At 34.0% G+C, this 8,421-nt stretch overlaps 1 protein-coding gene across 1 annotated transcript in view; it reads right to left on the bottom strand.

Moving 5' to 3' along the window:
• The window catches only part of LOC106458259, a 45,409-nt gene that overhangs the window by 35,688 nt on the left and 1,300 nt on the right, over positions 1-8,421 (bottom strand). The window lies entirely within an intron of this gene.

The following is an 8,421-nucleotide window of genomic DNA, read 5'->3' as shown; positions in this document are numbered from 1 at the left end:
TATTAAGTATTTTCTACAAATTATTTTTGGCTATAGCTAGTTTCTGTAAATGGAGTAATTTTGACGAGACTGGGGGGTTTATTGTAAAACGTAAATATTCTGGAATAACTATTCAATGCTGCACTAACCTTATATGGGTTTGATTTTTTATTTGTTTGTTTGTTTGTTTGCTTTTTGAATTTCGCGCAAAGCTACACGAGGGCTATCTGCGCTAGCCGTCCCTAATTTAGCAGCTAGTCATCACCACCCACCGCCAACTCTTGGGCTACTTTTTTACCAACGAGATTGACCGTAACATTATAACGCCCCCACGGCTGAAAGGGCGAGCATGTTTGGTGTGACAGGGATTCGAACCCGCGACCCGCAGATTGCGAGTCGAGCTTCTTAATCACCTGGCCATACTTGGGTTTTAAAATGTCTTGGATATGTTTTTGCATGAATAAAGTTTGTTTGTAAATATACTTTGGATGAAAATGCCAACAAAAGAAGGTTATTACAAAACACCTAGACATCAAATGCAATAAATCAATAGTTCCTCGCTGTGCATCATGATAAGCAAACAAAGGATATGACGTATAGACACTTGAAAATTTTAGGATGCACTGGGACGTTTTACTTTTACTTTTATAAAGTCAAACAATTTTGATACAAGTGAAACAAACCTCAAGCAAATCTCGAGGTTAATGTGTTATAGTATTCACTTTTTTTTTTCATTCTCAGACTGTAAGTAGCAAGAGAATTATAGAAATGAAAGATACTTTAAAACACAATTCACATTACTGGCATGTTTCGTCCCGCCTTGTCTCCCTGTTTTAGCGGTTTATCACTTAATTGGAATATGCATCAAAATATAAATGTCAAAACGACCTCAATTAAAGTATAGAACAGTCACTTGCAGTTGAATAAAACTCATTGAAATTCATAGATCTCGAATCACAATCAACAATTAAGGGCCTCTTACAGACGTGTTGCAGGGAACTAAATATGAAAAAAAAAAAGACCTTGCTTAATATATTCATCCACGCTAGCGATATGATCTATTATTATTCACGCATGCGTGGGATACATTCTTAACCATTAGTAAGGAATTTGTTTAAGCTTGAGCTATTTCATTTTCAATCTTTTATATTAAGTTCTTTGTTTCTTCTTATCTCTGGCAGTAGATTCGATAATTGGGACCATGAAACTGAAGGTCAGAGGTCAGAGTGTGTTACGATAGTGCAACATAATCAACTTGCACAACTCTGGCCACAGTTGCTACCGAGGTTGTTTTTCAGCACCCTAAACAGTTACCTGGAGGCTATTACTTTCAGGCTGGATGCATTCCTATCCAATTGATCTTAAAAGGAATACTAATAAAGAACCTTGCAATAACGTGTGTTCTCTGAAGCGTAACTTGTTTATCAAACCGTTGTACTTTGTAAAACCTCTGCCACAAAGAAATGAGTACAAAAAGAGACCCACTTATAGGACTATTTGTGACCGAATGAACAAAGAGAAAACTAAGTCCGGTGATGCTTCTTTCGGAACAAACTCTTAATTTCACAGGCTAGAAAAAGAAACTACCAACATATTTCATCACGATTGGCTTAAATTTTCCTATCAAACTTCTACATTTTGTTCTCGAGAATATACGCCATGTTGCAAAACATCTGTTGAGTTCTTCTAGTTGGTACTTAATTAATCATGTTCTCAAGAAGAACTATATTTATCAAAATAATCTATATATTACAGAATAGCATGAAAAGTTCATGGGTTTTTATGTCATATTCTTCATTTGTATGCATTCTCTTTAGAAGACAATCTCATACATAATCAAACCCCCATGTTATAGATATTTTATGAACAGAGAGTGGTAATATTTTTACCAGAAACTACCAATGAACATGAAATTAATGATAGTGTATGAAGCAAACGACTTGTCTTTATGTGTTTGGTAAACAAGCCTTATTTTGTTCTTTCTTTAATGTTGCTTTCATTAACACTATTGGTTAGATTGTATAATATATATATATATATATATATCTTGTTTGTATTATGAGAACTATTTTACACTGTTCGGTTTTAGTATATGGAATTAGGCCCTAACCTAAACCTCCTAAACTAGTTGAACTTCGTGGGATGTTATTGGGATTATGGCCGAAAATATAGTTAGCAGTGAGTGTATCCAATAGATAATCCATTGCGTTATAATCATTATAAGTAAAAATGGTATATTAAGTTAGCTATGTTCATGACTGGGTTCATTTTCTATTCTGATATATGTAGATCGCTTGTTTTAATCTGAATTAGTAATAATAATAATACATACTTTACTTAACAAGTACTTTACGCAAACTACTCATGCTTTAATAAGTCTTTTTGTCTACTCGTATTTCGGAATGTTCAGTTTTTTAAGTAACGTATCAGCTTATTCGGACACACTTGGTAGAATAATCAAATAAAATATTTTAATTTGACAACTTGACCTTTCAAACCTGACCGATGTTTTGTCATTTCTGACTAAGACTAGGTTTTGTGCAAATACGGTGGCTAATTGAATTTAGATAAGTTTCTCTTTAGAAGCTGACGTGTCCTGTGCATCTAATCATCCACTAAATAACTACGAAGGCAGTGTTTTGTTTTTCTGAGACGTCCTTTGCATCTCGAAACTAACAGAAGCGAACTCAGTCAGTACAGCAAACAGGCATTGTCAATTTGCAACGCTATTTGTCGACGCTTATCAAGTTTGATAAAGGACAAAATTTCCCGCTTTGAATTTAGGAAATCAGAGTATCCTCGTTGTTCAGTACATTTAAATACTTTTCTATAAATCAATGGATGTGGTTTATATCAGTTATATATGAAGGTATAAATATGCCAGTAGGTTAAACCCACGGTTCGTTTGATAGCTATAGGTATCGATGCGGAAAGAAATTGTGTAGAATGATAAAACGAAATTTACATAAAGCTAGAATCAAACTTTATTGTTCGCAGTGTTCGTTTTCTTAAAGGATTTTGTGTTTGTTTCGTTTCTAAAGATCCTGTACTTTGTTGTGAAATTAAACACAAATAATATATATACTTATATACTGTTTGCGAAAGAGTACTGTTTTCTATAAATGAATAATATCAGTGTTTACAATGACAAACAATATAATATTAATATCAATTTTAAAATGACAAACAGTACAGTACTAAATGTTTTCACAATAAAATCCTGTTAATAGTTCCGATTTTGTTTTGGAGTTTTTAATTAAAATAACAAGCTATTTCGTGATATTTTCCATTAATATATTTTTTAATAGTGTAATGACCTTTATGCCATGGATTTTCTTTGAAATGTTAAGCACGCAGAATATCCTGGAAAAATACAACAAGCTTATTAAGTAATTCTGAGAAAAGGGTAAATCTTAACCACAACTATTTATATGCTTACCATCTTTAAGTATATGGTATGACGTAGAATGCCCTCTGGAAGTTTCCTAAATGTAGATCAAATATTATCTGTATTGTACGTATTTCACCTTGGAGAGCAAGTTTAAGTCATTCTTGGAAGTGTCAAGTTAACAGAAGTTGTTGAATTACGAGATCTTAGAACTTCTCAACTTGTAAACCAGTCAGACGTCTCACAAACAATGTCTTGTAAGGCAGACAGTACAACGTTATTCGTAGCCTCATAACCTATTTGTTCCAATTTATTTGTAAGTGGGTCACACTTTCACTTACACGATATGCATAAATATTTACAACGTTATATAATTCATCCAGATAAACAAGTAATAGTTTAAAGTTTCTTTATTCAAATCGTTTCGTGTTCGTTAGGTAGGTCAGTATTATGTCACGGTATTTATTGTGGAACACTAGGATATTAAAAACAATAACATATATACATACAAATCGTAGAACTTAACTATTGGTTGTCTAAGGATTTTGGTATTATACTTTTATTCCAGTAGCGTTTTAAAATTCATAAGTACAATTTATTAATTCATGGTTTTCATGAAAGTAAACTTAGTTTATCTGATTCTATAATATAATAATCATTAATTAATTATCGTAGTCTTCAAGCAAATTTCTCCTTTTACACGTTTTTCGTCACGTATTCTTGTGGCGAGTAATAAAAATAACTCCAAATTACTCTCTCGCTGCACCTTCTTTAAAATTGAATGGTGTTTATGTGTAACAGAAAGACAACAGTTTTGGGATCGAATGCTAGAACTCATAAAGAACAGCTAAACCAGAGCAAGTTTTAAAAACAATTTAATTAATGTGTATTTTTTGTTTCTTTTGAATTTTCTGCGGCGAATTTACCCCAATTTGTATTCTTCTTTACATTATACGTAGTAGACTCTACTTTTCCTTTTTTTATATCACAATTCAAATCCATATGGAAACACACTAACAATTCAAACTGAGATTTTTGGATTGCAAATACTGTGACACTGGAACCTGACACACTAACATCGAATGTATTATCAGTGATCCTAAACTTAACAGTCGAACTTAAAACCTTCTGATTGATATTATACTTCAAACTTGATCTCCAGATTATATCAACGGCTCTACTTTGCTAATTGACCTAGAGGTCGCTCCAACCATTCCAAATTACAAACTCCTTGCATTCAAGCATTTAAAAGTTATGGTTTTCTTTCACAGTAGCATATCCATGAATTAATTTCGCATACTACCAGCGAAGTGGGTAGAAAATGGCACGATTGTTTAACGCTCTATTGCCTACAGCTTAACGAGACAACGACTGTACTTCACAACTATTAGTTGTCTATTTTCATTGTTGTTATTTTAAAAAGATAGTTCGAAAATTTAATGTGTGTGTCATTTGTTGGGATATGGATAAAATGAAGATATAAAAAGTAAACATTATTACCTTACTCTATATCCAGAAAATGATGACTACCAAGACCTGTTTTATAGATCGGTAGAAAACAGTTGTTCTCACTTTAAACACGCAATTCTAAAAATAAATATCTAAAAGCTTAGAAAAAGTATCTATAAACGTGAAGTATATGTTTTTGTATATTTTCAAGAGTATTAATAACTTCGGTTTGTTTCTTGTTTCTAGGGTGCGCGGTTATTCGTAAAAGGATTCCTTAAAGAAAAAGTCAGAAAATACAACGCATCAGGTATGTATACTGGTTAATATAATTGGTGGTTAACAATAGGAAATAAAACATCAGAATACACACACACGTACAACTATCCTGCTATGTATGAGATGACGCTGAATTATACCACGTGATCACTGTGTCACATATATTGCAAGATGAATGTTCTGTAAAAAACATGAACAATTATGCTCCAAGAGCAATTATTTACGGAAAAGGTCCATAATCAATTTCTATATCATTATTTAAATCACGACATTGCTCAGAAGCTTGAGTCGTGGTGTTTGTGAACAGTCTCTTGAGAAAAGGTGTTGTTATTTTTTTATTTTTTTTAACGAAATTACCGAAAATTATCCAGTGTTCATATTCTCATTACCAACATCTTGATTCTTCCTTAAGCTTTGAGAGATCCAAATATTAAAACAACCTTAAATCAGCTAAAAACTTTGTATTTGACTTTTAAATCATCAAACAGTACAGTGTTCTCAGTAATATTGTGACCTATCTTGTGAGACTTTGACCTTGTGAAATTCTAAATCTATGACTTTTTCTACCATCCTGTTTAAACAGATTTAAACAGTTCAGTGTTCTCAGTAATATTGTGACCTATCTTGTGAGACTTTGACTTTGTGAAATTCTAAGTCTATGACTTTTTCTACCATCCTGTTTAACAGATTTACACAGACTGAGGGTCTTAACTGGTCAATACTTATTTTCTATACTCAACTAATAACTAAAGACTAGAGCGATTTTACTGTGGGCCAGGCATGACCCAGCGGTTAACGTTTCGGACTACGAATCCAGGACATCTCTAAACACTTTCATCTGTGTACTTGTTATAAAAGTGACAATGAATCTTGTTGTTGTGTTCAAAGGGCAGAACAAAGCCTTTATGGTGGCGGGTGCTGCTGGCTAGATGACTTCTCTCTCTGGTCAGTATTTCAATATTAGTTACGCTACACTTGAACCACATAGATCTCTAAACCTGACTGCTGACTTAGGCAGAAAATTATCTGACTAGTTTTTCGCAATACAAATGTTGCCTTCACAAATTAAGTCACTATTGTATGCGCTAGCCTGTTATCCATCTGTAAACGATCCTTTCGAAACGATTCAGTGTTAAAACTTTTTCAGAAAGCTTGTTTGTTTGTTTGTTTTGAATCTCGCGCAAAGCTACACGAGGGCTATTTGCGCTAGCTGTCCCTAATTTAGCAGTGTAAGACTAGAGGGAAGGCTGCTAGTCATCACCACCCATCGCTAACTCTTGGGCTGCTCTTTTACCAACGAATAGTGGTATTGACCGTAACTTTATAACGCCCCCACAGCTGAAAGGGCGAGCATGTTTGGTGGGACGGGGATTCCAACCCGCGACTCTCAGATTGCGAATCGAGCGCCCTAACCACCTGGCCATGCCGGGCCTTTTAGAAATTTATTTTTCAGTTCAGATATTCACGTGTTTTTATTTTATAACAGGAAAGTACAGTAATTCAAGCTAAATAAAAATGTGGCCTGACCTATGTTTTCCTACAAGAAAGTAACACTTTAGGAGGCGCACTTTTGATACCTAGTCATTGAGAACCCTTCTTACTTGATGACGTACTGCATGACACATACTACCTTCTCGGCTTTTCGCATTCTGATATTACGTTAGTCAAATAAAGCATACATATACAGTTATACATTTTACATCATTTTTTTAATAGAAGTAGATATCTATTTCTTGTTAATCTATCATCACTACGCTTAACAATGACTAATGGCCAATGAATATATAGGTGAAAATATATACGAACCATAATCAGCCTTGATCGTATAAAATATGGATTTGTGGTCTCAGTTTAATCACAAGAGCACTGTATGTTTTTCAGTTACTGGAACAAATAAATCATGCATAATATGAAGCGACAGCAGTAGAAATAATTTCTCATCATATTAAACACTAAATGCTACCCCACACCCCTCTGGTGCTCAGCTTATGACGCTAAAGTTTGGGCTTCGATATCTCCGTGGCCACAGCGCAAGTAGCTCATAAGCACAAAAAACCTTCACAGAGGAAGTACGCGTGCCCCCCGGGTACTTGGGTATTTCTATCTGAGTCCTAGTATTGGACGGACGACCTCGTCGGCATTGGATATAAAAGGTATATATATATATAGAAATATCATTATACACTCTTCTTTCCTTTCTCTCGGAGGATCTTAGTAATGAATACAACAAATACAAAGAATGCTTTGATATACAAGTTACAAAGATTCCATATTTAATGCTATGAATTGTTGATTAATATGAAAAATTCTGGGGTTACTAGCCCCAAAGGCCAGTTTGCACGATAAACAAACCTGCATAAATTGTCTGTAATGCTCGAAAGACCAAAGGATGACTTAGGCATGACTCAATATCTGTGTATTTCACGTTACGAGATTGTTTTACATTTGTTACAGGATATTAATGCCCAGTCATTATAATATAACCTCTTGTTACTTCTATTCAAAAATGACACGTTTAGAAAAACCTTGATAGGAGTTTAATACAGTAATTATTGTATAAATTAAATAAGGTGCTAAACACATAGTTATCATCTGGTCATTATCAAAGGAACGTTATCAAACTATTTATTTCTTATGGTGTTAAATTACTTTCTTTTAATTGCTTCTCTGTTGAAATTTTATCTTGGGTGGCTCCTGTGTGGCATATGGAAAAAGAAAACACAGATAGCAGAAATGTGGTAGTAAACAAAGAAAATGAAATTCCCTTACTTTTTCAATAAACGGATATTGTTTTGTTTTTTCTAATTCGGGTAATATGGAAGTTATTGTTTTCTCAGTTGGGTATTTACACTCTGGTGGTGTTATTGTATCGTGTTTATTTGGTCAAAATATTTCGAATGGTTTCTTACATTTTAGCTTCGGTTTTGGTATTATTGTATGTTGTGTGGGTGACGTTCGATGTTTAATATTAACAGGAGGTAGATTGTGCCTTTTGCAGATCAGTATGACATAGATGTAACATCTAACTTTGGGAGGTTGTGGATAGTTCAGTACAATACAGAATTAACTTTGTACCTTGTAAAGTTATGGTGATGAGCTCAGTGACACAGATGTAACATCTAACTTTGGGAGGTTGTGGATAGTTCAGTACAATACAGAATTAACTTTGTACCTTGTAAAGTTATGGTGATGAGCTCAGTGACACAGATGTAACATCTAACCTTGGGAGGTTGTGGAGAGTTCAGTGCAATACAGAATTAACTTTGTACCTTGTAAAGCTATGGTGATGAGCTCAGTGACACAGATGTAACATCTAACCTTGGGAGGTT

Source organism: Limulus polyphemus, unplaced genomic scaffold, assembly GCF_000517525.1.
Source record: "Limulus polyphemus unplaced genomic scaffold, Limulus_polyphemus-2.1.2 Scaffold436, whole genome shotgun sequence".
Lineage (NCBI taxonomy): Eukaryota > Metazoa > Arthropoda > Merostomata > Xiphosura > Limulidae > Limulus > Limulus polyphemus.
This window is presented reverse-complemented; position numbering and strand designations above follow the sequence as displayed.